The sequence below is a fragment of the Terrapene carolina genome, unplaced genomic scaffold, assembly GCF_002925995.2.
Source record: "Terrapene carolina triunguis isolate 2854851 unplaced genomic scaffold, T_m_triunguis-2.0 Scaffold674, whole genome shotgun sequence".
Lineage (NCBI taxonomy): Eukaryota > Metazoa > Chordata > Testudines > Emydidae > Terrapene > Terrapene triunguis.
Window position 1 is genome coordinate 47574 of NW_020665025.1, and position 15041 is coordinate 62614.

Sequence of the window (15041 nt, forward strand, 5' to 3'; positions counted from 1 at the left end):
GTTTCTCTTTACAATACAAAACAGGACTGGCTGAAGGCCCACCCAGTAACCAGTAACTAACCACTGCCCCTGGGGGCCTCTGAAGAGGTAATACTGCCCCTTGAGTTACACACAGACTCACAAGCACCAAGTCTGTGTGGAACAAGAGAAAACTGTTATTAAAAGGGAGAAGGAACTCCCTGCAACACCACTGCAACAAAGAGTCAAAAGCATGTAAACCATAAGTACACCCCCACCCCCAGAGCATGTTGGGCAGTGTCCTTTGCCTCAGTTTCCCACCTTGCGGTGTGAAAATCCAATGGACGACTGTCTCTTTAAGACACCGCTCCCCTTTCCCTCTGCTGCCCCCCACTCACAACTGGCGATTCAGAGTCAGTGAAGTCCCAGAATTCAGGGAGAGGGAGGGGCGGCTCCAGGCACCAGTGATCCAAGCGCGTGCGGGGGGCGGCAAGCCGTGGGGGGCGCCCTGCCGGTCCCTGCGAGGGTGGCAGTCAGGCAGCCTTTGGCGGCATGCCTGCGGGAGGTCAGCCGGTCCCGCGGATTCGGCGGCAATTCGGCACCTGCCTGCCATGCTTGGGGCGGCAAAAAAGCTAGAGTTCACTTTCTACTTTGAAGGGGGGGAACAAGCCTCTCCCGCCGCTTAGCACTGCCACGGTTACCTCTGCCACGACTTGCCACTGCGATGCTGCGTTCTGAGATTCTCCTACTTGGTGATTTCAGCTCTTAATGATTTCACTGAGCAGGGAGGAACCTCACAGCCGCTGCAGCCTCTCCCCTGTCTTTCACTGCAAGTCTGTCCCCACACCAGGTTTAGGTCCTAAACCTGCTTATCAGTGACAGCAGCAAGCCTCATAACCGCTGAAGAGAAACAAGAACTCTTAATCAAGTTTAGTCAGCACTGTCACAAGGCACTGAGGAAAAGAAAGAGGTTTAAATGCTTCCTAGGAGTTTCTGAAACAGCACCCACAAAATAGGAACTCATCCCCCACCTCCTCTGACTTTCATTTGGCAGTGGACACACAATATCCTCTGCTTAGTGGGTGACATTCATAGATTCATAGATTCATAGATTCTAGGACTGGAAGGGACCTCGAGAGGTCATCGAGTCCAGTCCCCTGCCCGCATGGCAGGACCAAATACTGTCTAGACCATCCCTGATAGACATTTATCTAACCTACTCTTAAATATCTCCAGAGATGGAGATTCCACAACCTCCCTAGGCAATTTATTCCAGTGTTTAACCACCCTGACAGTTAGGAACTTTTTCCTAATGTCCAACCTAGACCTCCCTTGCTGCAGTTTAAGCCCATTGCTTCTTGTTCTATCCTCAGAGGCTAAGGTGAACAAGTTTTCTCCCTCCTCCTTATGACACCCTTTTAGATACCTGAAAACTGCTATCATGTCCCCTCTCAGTCTTCTCTTTTCCAAACTAAACAAACCCAATTCTTTCAGCCTTCCTTCATAGGTCATGTTCTCAAGACCTTTAATCATTCTTGTTGCTCTTCTCTGGACCCTTTCCAATTTCTCCACATCTTTCTTGAAATGCGGTGCCCAGAACTGGACACAATACTCCAGCTGAGGCCTAACCAGAGCAGAGTAGAGCGGAAGAATGACTTCTCGTGTCTTGCTCACAACACACCTGTTAATACATCCCAGAATCACGTTTGCTTTTTTTGCAACAGCATCACACTGTTGACTCATATTTAGCTTGTGGTCCACTATAACCCCTAGATCCCTTTCTGCCGTACTCCTTCCTAGACAGTCTCTTCCCATTCTGTATGTGTGAAACTGATTTTTTCTTCCTAAGTGGAGCACTTTGCATTTGTCTTTGTTAAACTTCATCCTGTTTAACTCAGACCATTTCTCCAATTTGTCCAGATCATTTTGAATTATGACCCTGTCCTCCAAAGCAGTTGCAATCCCTCCCAGTTTGGTATCATCCGCAAACTTAATAATCGTACTTTCTATACCAATATCTAAGTCGTTAATGAAGATATTGAACAGAGCCGGTCCCAAAACAGACCCCTGCGGAACCCCACTCGTTATGCCTTTCCAGCAGGATTGGGAACCATTAATAACAACTCTCTGAGTACGGTTATCCAGCCAGTTATGCACCCACCTTATAGTAGCCCCATCTAAATTGTATTTGCCTAGTTTGTCGATAAGAATATCATGCGAGACCGTATCAAATGCCTTACTAAAGTCTAGGTATACCACATCCACAGCTTCTCCCTTATCCACAAGACTCGTTATCCTATCGAAGAAAGCTATCAGATTGGTTTGACATGATTTGTTCTTTACAAATCCATGCTGGCTGTTCCCTATCACCTTACCACCTTCCAAGTGTTTGCAGATGATTTCCTTAATTACTTGCTCCATTATCTTCCCTGGCACAGAAGTTAAACTAACTGGTCTGTAGTTTCCTGGGTTGTTTTTATTTCCCTTTTTATAGATGGGCACTATATTTGCCCTTTTCCAGTCTTCTGGAATCTCTCCCGTCTCCCATGATTTTCCAAAGATAATAGCTAGAGGCTCAGATACCTCCTCTATTAGCTCCTTGAGTATTCTAGGATGCATTTCATCAGGCCCTGGTGACTTGCAGGCATCTAACTTTTCTAAGTGATTTTTAACTTGTTCTTTTTTTATTTTATCTGCTAAACCTACCCCCTTCCCATTAGCATTCACTAGGATAGGCATTCCTTCAGACTTCTCAGTGAAGACCGAAACAAAGAAGTCATTAAGCATCTCTGCCATTTCCAAGTTTCCTGTTACTGTTTCTCCCTCTTCACTAAGCAGTGGGCCTACCCTGTCTTTGGTCTTCCTCTTGCTTCTAATGTATTGATAAAAAGTCTTCTTGTTCCCCTTTATTCCCTTAGCTAGTTTGAGCTCATTTTGTGCCTTTGCCTTTCTAATCTTGCCCCTGCATTCCTGTGTTGTTTGCCTATATTCATCCTTTGTAATCTGTCCTAGTTTCCATTTTTTATATGACTCCTTTTTATTTTTTAGATCATGCAAGATCTCGTGGTTAAGCCAAGGTGGTCTTTTGCCACATTTTCTATCTTTCCTAACCAGCGGAATAGCTTGCTTTTGGGCCCTTAATAGTGTCCCTTTGAAAAACTGCCAGCTCTCCTCAGTTGTTTTTCCCCTCAGTCTTGATTCCCATGGGACCTTACCTATCAGCTCTCTGAGCTTACCAAAATCCGCCTTCCTGAAATCCATTGTCTCTATTTTGCTGTTCTCCCTTCTACCCTTCCTTAGAATTGCAAACTCTATGATTTCATGATCACTTTCACCCAAGCTGCCTTCTACTTTCAAATTCCCAACGAGTTCCTCCCTATTTGTTAAAATCAAGTCTAGAACAGCTTCACCCCTAGTAGCTTTTTCAACCTTCTGAAATAAAAAGTTGTCTGCAATGCAGTCCAAGAATTTGTTGGATAGTCTGTGCCCCGCTGTGTTATTTTCCCAACATATATCCGGATAGTTGAAGTCCCCCATCACCACCAAATCTTGGGCTTTGGATGATTTTGTTAGTTGTTTAAAAAAAGCCTCATCCACCTCTTCCACCTGGTTAGGTGGCCTGTAGTAGACTCCTAGCATGACATCACCCTTGTTTTTTACCCCTTTTAGCCTAACCCAGAGACTCTCAACACTTCCGTCTCCTATGTCCATCTCTACCTCAGTCCAAGTGTGTACATTTTTAATATATAAGGCAACACCTCCTCCCTTTTTCCCCTGTCTATCCTTCCTGAGCAAGCTGTATCCATCCACACCAACATTCCAATCATGTGTATTATCCCACCAAGTTTCAGTGATGCCAACAATGTCATAGTTGTATTTATTTATTAGCACTTCCAGTTCTTCCTGCTTATTACCCATACTTCTCGCATTTGTATATAGGCATCTAAGATACTGGTTTGATCTTTCCTCCCGGTTTTGTCCTGACCCTCCTTTCTCTCTGCCAATATAGCCCACACTTCCTCTCGTCTCCGACCCATCTCCCAGGTCTCCATGTTCCCCACTTACCTGCGGGCTTTGCTCACCTGTCCCCGTCGAACCTAGTTTAAAGCCCTCCTCACTAGGTTAGCCAGTCTGTGTCCAAATAGGGTCTTTCCCCTCCTCGAAAGGTGAACACCATCTCTGCCTAGCAGTCCTTCCTCAAATAGCATCCCGTGGTCTAGGAAGCCAAAGCCCTCCTGGCGACACCATCTTCGCAGCCAGGCATTCACCTCCATGATGCATCTGTCTCTGCCCGGGCCCCTACCTTTGACAGGAAGAATCGAAGAGAATACCACCTGCGCTCCAAACTCCTTCACCCGTACTCCCAGAGCCCTGTAGTCACTCTTGATCCGCTCAGTGTCACACCGCGCAGTATCATTTGTGCCCACATGGATGAGTAGCATGGGGTAGTAGTCAGAGGGCTGGATAATCCTCGACAATGCCTCTGTAACGTCTCGGATACGGGCTCCCGGCAGGCAGCATACCTCCCGAGATGAAATGTCAGGGCGACAGATGGGCGCCTCCGTCCCCCTCAGCAGAGAGTCTCCGACCACCACTACCCTACGTTTCCTATTCGCAGTGGTGGCAGCAGACCTCCCAGCCTTAGGGGTACGAGGCTTCTCCTCCTTTACTGTAGGGGGTGATGCCTTCTTTCCTGTATCAAGAAGAGCATAACGGTTACCTATTACCACAGCGGGAGGGTTCGGAGCAGGGGTGGAGCACTGCCTGCTGCCAGAAGTAACCAGCTGCCAGTGTCCACCCTGAGCCATCTCCTCCTCCACCAGTGGTGTGTCAGCAGTCCTGTGTCCTGGGACAGCTACCTCAGCTGTCTCCACATGGACACTGTCCAGGAATTGCTCGTGGATTCGGATGCTTCTCAACCTAGCCACCTCCTCCTGTAGCTCTCCCACCTGCTGCCTGAGAGATTCCACCAGCAGGCACCTTTCACATTGGATGGTCCCCTCAGCCTGGATATCAGTAAGTGGAAATTGCAAGTTACAGTCTCTGCAAAACCACACCAGGATCTGGGTAGAAGCATCCATGCTCAGGCGCTCTGTCTGGCTACAGGCGCAGGTGGAGGAGACAGAAGCAGTGCTGGCACAGGTGTTGCGGGTCTTCCTAACCATCGTAAGCCTCCCTCTGTCAAACTCCCGTCTGCAGCCCCCTGTCCGCTGAAAGGGTTGTTTAAGCAAGAAGTTTAAAGTTTTAAGGGGAATAAAGGGAAAACAGATAGAACCGGCAAGGGACCTGCGCTCCCTTCCTGCTCCCCTTCCAAACTCCCTTGCGAAACTCCCTGTTAGCAGCCCCTGTTCGCAAACGCAATGTAGGGTGACCTCTCATTCAGGGCCGATTACGCACGGTTCTTCTGCCCTTTACCTATGCAATAGGAATAACACTATTTCATGACCCCAGCACTCAGTACTCAAGTGAATTGTAACCCAAAGAGATCGCTTTGGCAACGCAGGTCTGGCTGTTGCTCAGCTAGGCACAGGAGGTGTGTCTATGGAAATACGGCCAGCTCCTAAAGTCTATTCCTTCAGTTCGTCACTAGATGTTGTGGTGGAGGCAGCTCATTCTGACCCTGCTCACATCAGCACCGGCCTGGGTCAATGATCAGGGAGAGAGGTGTGCGATTCCTGTGTTTGTTCCAGCAGCGCCCCGGCCCTGCACCCAGGGGCCAGGATCCCCAGCCCCACCTTGCAGCACTCAAGCAGGGCAGCCTATGGAGGTGGAAAGTGGAGTTCTTATTGCAATAGGGTGGGGACAGGGACAAAAGAGGATGGCTGCCTGCCTGCTCGCTCTGGGGTAGCCAGGTCAGCTGTGGTCTATACTGAAAGCATGTACCCCACCCAGCCAGCCTGCCCTGGCACAGAATTTCAGGCCAGATCTCTTGCCTTTGATGGACTCATCCAGCCATGTAGGAGGGTCCTGGCCCAGGTAGACTCCTCCAAACACCACTGGCTCCTGGGTGTTTGACCCTAATTCTGTGCTGCCTTAGGACCACCCTGGTGCAAGCCCAGTGTGGTCCATGGGACTGACCAGGTCAGGGGTCCATACCAGATCACTCAAGGGCTCCTCACTTAGGTATGAAATTGCAAGGTTCATGCTCATGCTCCTCCTTTGTAGCCTAGCTAGTCCACGGGGACCACAACCGGAGCATGCCCATTGCTAGCAGCGTGCAGGGTTCCTCCGCCCCAGCCCATCTAAGGAGCAGGTGGGGAGAGCAGAGACTGTCAGCTGGGCCAGGGGAGATTGAAGACCCTGGGGGAAGGAGGTGCAGCGGAGCAGGGAGAGGTGGGGGAAAGGTCTGGCTGGCAGAACATTGTACATCCCAGGCTGGAGTGTGCTCATCTTCTGATGAAGTGAAAATAGTCCCTGCACCTTCCCTCTTCGCCATGTTTATTGCTATGAAAACAGAAGGGCCAGCGAGCCGGGACGGCTTCTTTACCGCACCAAGGAACCCGGACTGTGTATGCGCCTTTCACAGGTCTAACTGCACCTCTGCATGCCCAAGGTGGGTTCAGAAGCACTCTGCTACTCTCCGAGGGCCAGACTCCAGGCTCACGTAGCTTAAGCGGGCTCGGGGGGCTGGGAGCCAGGGCAGAAATCCGCCCTTGTAGCTGGGAGGAGCCGTATCGTCGGCTTTTGGCTTTATGTAACCAGTGTGATTCTGGTCTGTCCGTCGGGTCCTGTCTTCCTGCAGCCCCCGTCACATAACTTCTCTGGGCTGTAGAAGTAGCAGAGGGGAAACAAATACTCAACAATACTGGCTTTCCAGACTCTTTTTACTAGTCACACTTGAAATCTGGCTACTGCCGAACGTTGGCAGACATCACTCGCTTCTTGGTCATCGAGGGTGAAATTCCCTCCCGTGCAGAGGGCCAGCGTGAGACCTCTCTGACGGGTAAGCTGCTTGGGTCCAGAGCTGTCGTGCACTCTGTACAGCCCTCAGCCCTCTGGGGCCTGGCCTGCCTGGTCTCTAGACGTTACCACAATACAGAAGTGATATAATACATATTTTGCATTGCTAAAGTGGTATTTATACGGTGATAGGCCTGCACTGATTGTGCGCACAGGGCAGAATTGTGCCTTTATGGATTAATCATCGAAAGCTTTAGCATGATTGGGATACACATTTTGTGTAACCAGAGCTCCTCCAGTGCTCTGTCAATGTAATGCAAACAGCATCGGGAACAGACATCACGACAGCTCTTTGCACGTTTCCAGTGATGAGTTGCAGAAGGTTGTATTTAGCATTCAGCCAAACACTAAAATCAGGTAAATCCTGTTCTGACGGTTTGGGGAATCTGTCTACAGTGTTCCAGAGTAGCAGCCGTGTTAGTCTGTATCCGCAAAAAGAACAGGAGGACTTGTGGCACCTTAGAGACTAACAAATTTATTTGAGCATAAACTTTCATGGGCTACAGCCCACTTCATCGGATGCATAGACTGGAACACACAGCAAGAAGATATTTATACATACAGAGAACACGAAAAGGTGGAAGTACGCATACCAACTGTAAGAGGCCAATCAATTGAGATGAGCTATCATCAGCAGGAGGAAAACAAACAAACAAACAAACAAAAATAAAAACTTTTGAAGTGATAATCGAGATGACCCCCAGAAGGTGTGAGGATACTTAACATGGGGAAATAGATTCAATTAGTGTAATGACCCTACCATTCCCAGTCTCTGTTCAAACCTAAGTTAATTGTATCTAATTTGCATATTAATTCAAGTTCAGCAGTCTCTCTTTGGAGTCTGTTTTTTAAAAAATTTTGTTGCAAAATTGCCACCTTCAAACAGACCCCGCAGGACCCCGGAAAAGAAGACACCTACGGAGCAACGGCAACAGCATCAACGAAACCCGGCTGGGTAAGAAAACTAACCAAACCCAGCTGTGACCTTACAGCAGCAGAACAGCTAGTAGCCCACGATCGCTAGCATCAGACAGTAGCAGCCGGCAGCACTCGCTAGCATCAGACATTAGCGTCAGACAGTGCTCGCTAGCATCAGACAGTGCTCGCTAGCACCTGAGAAGAAGCCATCTAAGCAGCAGCACCATACAAGTCTACGGTCACCACAGCTACGGCTCTTATGAGTAGCCCAGGGCACTTTTGCCCCAGCAGCTGCAAGCAGTAACTACCGCAGTAGCAGCAGTCCACCCAGGGCCTGAGGCTGCCCCGGGGAATGACCATTTCCATTACCCAGCCAGCAGGAAACCACCGCAGCAGTTACCAAGCGGGCTTCCGTCTCTCCTGCCTGAGGAACCATTTTACCTCAGAAGGCAACAGAACCACACCACAATCAGCAGCGCAGCACAGCAGCTAGCCAACCATTGCTGCGCAACGCTCACGAGCATGACAGCGCAGAAGGACCTTTGAGACAGTCTCAGAGGGAATTTAAAGAAGCTTTTTGTGGGTGTAATTTCCTTGTACTTGACATCCTAGAGCGTATGGGTTGCAATTGTCAATAAAGCCGAGTGCCTGAAGTCTGAGTGAGATCTTTCGCTACCCGTTTAGTAACCGCCCGGCCAGTGCTTACTGGATGTTTAGCTTTAAGTGGTTAATATTGAATGTTTAATTGTTATATTGTTATGAGGTATAGAGTATTGAGTGACTGGTTATATTGTTCTCTGTTATAGAGTTAATTGAAACTGTTACTGTAGGGTTGCATCTTTATTTGCCGTGCCGCTTCATTCCCTTTTCAACGGTAACCCTATTAGTTCTATCTCTACCCTTTTACTGTAACTGCTCACTTCTAAATAAATATTAATTTTGGTTTCAAAGTTCTACTGCTTGATTGTCTGTTCTTGATCAGAGGGCTGTATCCGGGTCCTTTCAAGGGAAAACTAGCTAGCTGCGGCTTTCCCTGGCCATTCCTTTAGGGCGGGCCACAACCTTGGTTACCGGTTTAGATAATTATAGAATAAAGGTGTTAACGTAAAGGCAGTGTCTGAGGCAATATCATTATAGTATAATTGACTATAAATCTTCCGGTAACATTCAGCGTTTGGATTCCCGCATAGCAGCCTGGTGAGTGCGCAGAAGGGGGAGCTCAGTAAAATCTGTGACATCCTGCACCTGTGCTTTTATTTTAGAGGGCAAAATCAACTGTGCAAAAAGGAAACTTGCTGGTAGAGCATTTGAGAGCAGCAGCAGGGTTGATCAGGATAACAAATTCACCAAACAGAGAAGGGCTCATCGCATTGGAGAATAGGATGCCTCTTCCATCAGCTGTTAATAAGAGAAAAGCATACGAAATAACTGGAAATCCTTTCATACTCTCGAATATCCTTAAAGCCGGACGCATGTCTCCTTCCCAACATCTACATGGTACCCTATTTATGCCAGGGGGCTAACCTGAGTCAATTTACCCTTAGTGGGAGGAGACTCCAGTCTGGGATTCATGTGGGACAATTATAGATGGAACATGTTTGCAGCTGAAGTATCCTTCCTTGGTCTGTGTGCTCCTTTATTATCTATAAAATAAATTATTATTTGTCGGATGTCTGGCATTCAAATCACACTTGTTAATGTTCAGCTGTTTTGCTCTGGGCTTCTTGTTCATATGGCCGAATTGAGCATATCCGAGGCCATATTTTGTGGTCATCTATAGCAAGGCACACTCCTCATGGTGGCTAGTACAAAGGATATAAAGACACACTGAATTCAGACATGAAAGTATGTCAAGTTGACTGGGAAGCAACTGCCCATGACAGAGCAAGGTGGCGGTAGATTTGTCATGTCACCATTCACTGCTTTGAAGCAAGGTGCATGAAGTTTATTTGAAAAACATGAACAGTGCAAAGCAAGGATACAACAGCCTGCAATGGTCCTGGATGAAATTCCCTGCCTGGCGTGGGCCCTCTCTGCTCAGCACATCCATGCATGAGACTGATGCTTCACAAATCAATTAACACCAACAAATAGGTTCTTACCAGAGCTACCGCGATTTTGTCAAGTCCTCTTGGCTGAAACACAAGCAGAACGTTTAATAGCTGCAATCTGGTTGGATTTTCAGCCTCATTCTGAGATCTCCAAGGACAAAATCCTGTGAGCCCTGGGCAGCTCACCCTGCCAAGACACGACACTTCAAATTAATGGGGTTATAATCGAGGAATATTGGAATTAGCACAATCTAGTTGACAGGCCAGACTTTAAAAAAAGAGCCAGATTCTTGCAGAGAAATGCCAAGTGCTTTCAGCCAACGAATGACAAACTGCACTGGGCGCTGACATTGCACTTAAAGGTCTCTTGGCATTTTCATGATAAACCATCGGCTCCTCTCCCGCACGGATTCTCAGCAGTGTGCCCCATGATGGAATGTTCCATTCTCCCGGGGGGAATCGCTGACCTCCAAGAAAAAGGTTAAAGACAAGTGCTTAGGGCAACATTTCCAAAAGCAGCGTCTCCTGTTGTGTCACTTGATGGCGTGCTCCCAGCTCCCACTAACTTCAGCTGAGGTTGTGGGCTCAAACCCTCTGATAGTCAGACCCCAGGTGTCTCAGGTCTGGCATCAGAAAGGACCTAAATGAGCATTTTAAAAATTGTCCGTTCATTTGGGTTAATTGGCAATCTGTTAACTCCAGTTATATTCGGACGACAAAACTCTAGTCCAGACCAGAGGTTTTCAATATTTTTCACTGGCGGACCCCTACAAAAATGCAAATGACGGTGCGGACCCCTTTGGAAATCTTTGACATAGTCTGTGGACTGTGGCCCACAAGTGGTCTAGACATACCTTTAAATGTATTGAATAGTACCTCACACACATGGGTATCAGCTCCTTGCCCTTCACAAATACCATATACACAGACATCTACAGCATCGTGATTTCATGTTAAGGCAAGATTATATTCGGGGGGGGGGGGGAATCCTGTAATAGAATCAAAGTGTCTCCACTTTTTAATGATAGATCATAGAATTTCTAGGGGCAGGGCCTGGGGAAATCCACATTGTCCTCCCCTCAGCCCTAGAGAAGATATCTGAAAAGGTAATACAGTCTGGGACTATACTGAGCATTTTGCAGGGCCTTTGGGTATGTCGACACTGTAATCAAATACCAGCAGCTGGCCTGTGGCAGCTGACTCAGGCTTAGGGGGCGATAAATTTGCAGTGTAGATGTCTGGGCTCAGGCTGGAGCCTGAGCTCTGGGACCCACCCCCTTCACAGGGAGCCGAAACAGCTACACTGCCATTTTATAGCCCCGCTGTCTGAGCCCTGGTGCAGTGTAAACAGACCCTTCGGCCCTACTAGAAATCACAGGAGACGCTACAGCCTATTGAGTCTATGGAATGCAGCTCCATTAGTGGTGACACAGCAAGATAACAGAGGAGAAATGTGCAAAAAATCAGTATTGGGTTCGGGAAAGGTTGCACATGTGGGGTTTTACAGTGAAAAGGTGGTGTTCTTCCCTTGAGAGTCAAGTTATTTCTTTGGGCTTCCATTCAAAAGTGGACACTGCCCTTAACAAAGAAAACACGAGTCACTGAGAATGTGGCTGCATCAAAGCTGCGATCTTCTTTGGCAGCGTCAAACTACCATGGAAGAGCCATTTCAAGGGAAAAAGCATCACCCGGTCCATTGCTGTTAAAAGAAATATGAAATGAGTTTAGATTAATTTTCCACCCTCCTGTTCAGTACACACATCACACTCCTATGTTTCGTACCCATTCACTCTGTGCGCACATCCATCCCATCGCCCCAGGAACAGCTCAGCAGTCGCCTACACAAGGGAAAGTCCCACCCTCTCCAGTAAATACCCCAGGCCTGTTGCTCCCTGCTCCTGACTCTCTCTCTGCTTTCCCTGAACAAGACACTGCCACACCCTACCTCCCATGACACTGGGTCTCCCTCAGGATCCAATCTCCAAATTCCAATGCCTGGCTCCCGTTCCATGACCAGGAAAATCTGCCCCCAAAGACCCAACTCCCCACCATATCCTCTAAACAAGGGATCAGCTCAGCAGGCGAACAGGAGAGGCAAGCGGGGGAGTTTTGCAGGGCGTAGCTGTGGATCCACTGCATGGAGGTAAAGGGAATTGATGAGTTGTGTGTTGGTCTGTTTGCTGTTTGTTTCCATGTGGGTCGTGTGGCTGGGGTTGGGGTCCCTGACCAGGCCAGGTGACAGAGGTCTGTGTGTTTGTGTCTCTGAGGGGGCCGTGTGGCTGTGACCCTTGTGCCTAGGTTCAGCCCTGGTGTTTGACGTCTGAGTCATTAATCACCCCGTTAGGAGGGTGGCCGGGTGCCCAGTTTTTAACTGGAAAGTCTGGTTAAAAAGGGGACCTGACAGTGTCCGGTCAGATCTACTGACCGAACACATGAAGTCCGGTTACTGCTGGCAGAGGAGGCGGGGAGGTGCCGGGTCATCACCTGCACCAGCCCCTACTCAGCTGGGGCCACCTCCAACCTGCATCTGGTGGCTGCAGCTTCCAGCCCCAGCTCTGCAGGCGAGTCCCTCCCAACCCGAGCCAGGGAGAGAGAAGAATAGCAGTGAGCAATAGGGGGAGGAGGGAAGAGGAGCAAATAGGCATGGGGTCTTGGGGGGAAGAGGCAGAGCTGGGGCAGGGCCTCAGGGGGAAGAGGCAGGGCAGGGGCAGGGCCTCTGAGGGAAGAGGCGGGGCAGGGGAGGTTCCAGCACTCCTGCTGGAGTGTCCGGTTTTTAAATATTACGAAGTTGACAACCCAACCTGTTAGCCATAGGGCAGAACTAGGCAGTGAGGCCCAGTGTATACAGTTGTTAGTTGCCAAGTGAACACTTGACCAGGCACTTGGGTGAGGCACTGAAATATTGAGCTATGTCGTTATTTTAGCCCCATTCCCTAGGATACGATCAACAGACCTGCCTGGCCGCTGGTTTTGTGCAGTTTAACAGCAATTATGAGTAAACACAGCAGCACTATGGATCATATTTCTACCCCCCATAATCACCATCAAGTGAAAGCAGGATTCCCACACAAGTACTCTGCACCCCCTCCAGCAGAAAACTGTATTCCAGCATCAAACTTGCCTCTGTTATGGTCGGGCTGCAATCCGTGAGAGAGCAATTCCTGCCTGGGAAATCCCAGTTACTGAAATGGGAACAATGGATCAAAGTGAAACAATTGGGAAGATGTTTGGTTTTGTTGTGTTCTTTTCCCCAAAATCTCAACTAATGTTCCTGATGGATTCTCCTACAGCTACACAGGGGAAGTTGGAACCACGATGCAGCCTCTCCTGATCCTCTTAAAATTCTTCCATCTTCAAACCTTGCTGGAAAGCCCTGAGGTAAACACTTGAGCCTTGCCAGTGAAGCACTCTGTATTTTCTGCTCAAGGCTATGCATGCAGCCCTATTGTCATAGAATCCTGGAAATGTTGAGCTGAAAGGGACCTCAAGAGGTCATCTGGTCCAACTCTCTGGATTGTGAATGTAGATTCCACAGGCCCCTTTGGAATCCTATTGCAGAGCGTAACTGCTCTTAGAGTTAGAAAGTTTGTCCTAATATTTCACCTAAATCTCCCTTGCTGCAGATTAAGCCCATTACTACTTGTCCTACCTTCAGGGGACATGGAGAACAATTGATCACCATCCTCTTTCTAACAGCCCTTCACATATTTGAAGATTATTTTGGGGTCCACCCTCAGTCTTCTTTTCTCAAGGCTAAATATGCCCCAAGCCTCTGATTATTTTTGTTGCTCTTCTCTGGACTCTGTCCAATTTGTCCACATCTGTCTTAAAGTGTGGAGCCCAGAACTGGACACAGTTCTCCCGCTGAGGCCTCACCAGTGCCAAGTCCCATGTGTTACATAGGACACTTCTTTTAATACACCCCAGAATGATATCAGCCCTTTTCACAACATCACTTTGCTGGCTCATATGTTAGAGATTCATAGATTCTAAGGCCAAAGGGACCAGTCTGACCTCTGTATAGTGCAGGCCAGAGAACTTCCCCAAAATAATTCCTGGGTCATATCATTTAGAAAAACTTGTGCTGAAGTAACTTCAATGCTGAGTCTAAAGATTTTAGTTTCCTTACTCTTGGTTTCAGGGCTTTTTTGACTAGCTTCCTCATTTACTGACACGCCCTTTTCACAGTTCTTGTCACCATGTGCATTTTTGGTACCAATCCATCCTTGAACTTAATTCTATACTGCTGACTACCACTCAGTGTTCTGCTAAAGTTACCCCTTGAACCCACTTGTGTGCGTTACTTAGGACCAAGTCGAGAGCCGCTTCTCCTCTCGTGGGTTCTAGCACTAGCTGTTCCAACAAGCAATTGTTTACAGTTGTACAAGAGTTGATTTGCTACTGGAGCGCTCCCTTATGGCAGGGCATGGTGTAGCAGCTTTTTCCTGTCTAGCACCTCCTGTCACGGTCTCTCTGGTCCCACAGTGGTTTCAATTCTCATGACTAGGCCCTCCAGCCAGGTTACATTTTTAGTCCCACCCCTTCCAGTGTAACAGAAAGTCCAACTAATAAAAGTCGAATGTCCTCACAAAACCTCTTTGGCCTTGATTCTGGGCCCCAAGATCTTCGCACATTTCCCTCAGGGTGCTCAGTCGGCCTTATTCCCTTCTCTGGGCCCCATGCCACTTCCCCAGTGCCTGGTAGAGGAAACCAGGGCCTCCTATTAAACTGGGTTCCAGTCCACAGACCGTATAACCAGCAGCCAAGGTCTGCCCCATCAGATTCCTTGCCGCTGCCTTCATGGACTTCTTCCTACCACAGCCTTTTTCCAGTCCTTCTCCCCACAGCCTCCCTAGGTTCACCCAACTTTCAGGGCTGGGACTCACAGGGCTCCTCCCTGGAATCCCCCAACAATCCCAAACCAAAAGTACAAATTCAAACCAATTTCTGCCCTCCTTGGGCTTCCTCCTCGATTAACAGAGCTTGTTAAAACTGCTCTTTTTCTTATTTTTTCTCTCACGTAGAGAAATGAAAGTGAAATCAATTGTTATTTTTAAAAGTGAAATTTGCTCACTTAAACTTTTTTTAAGCTCCCCACCCCAAATTTCCAGCAGAATAAGGGATGAAAAAGTAAAAAATAAAGAGAAATGAGCA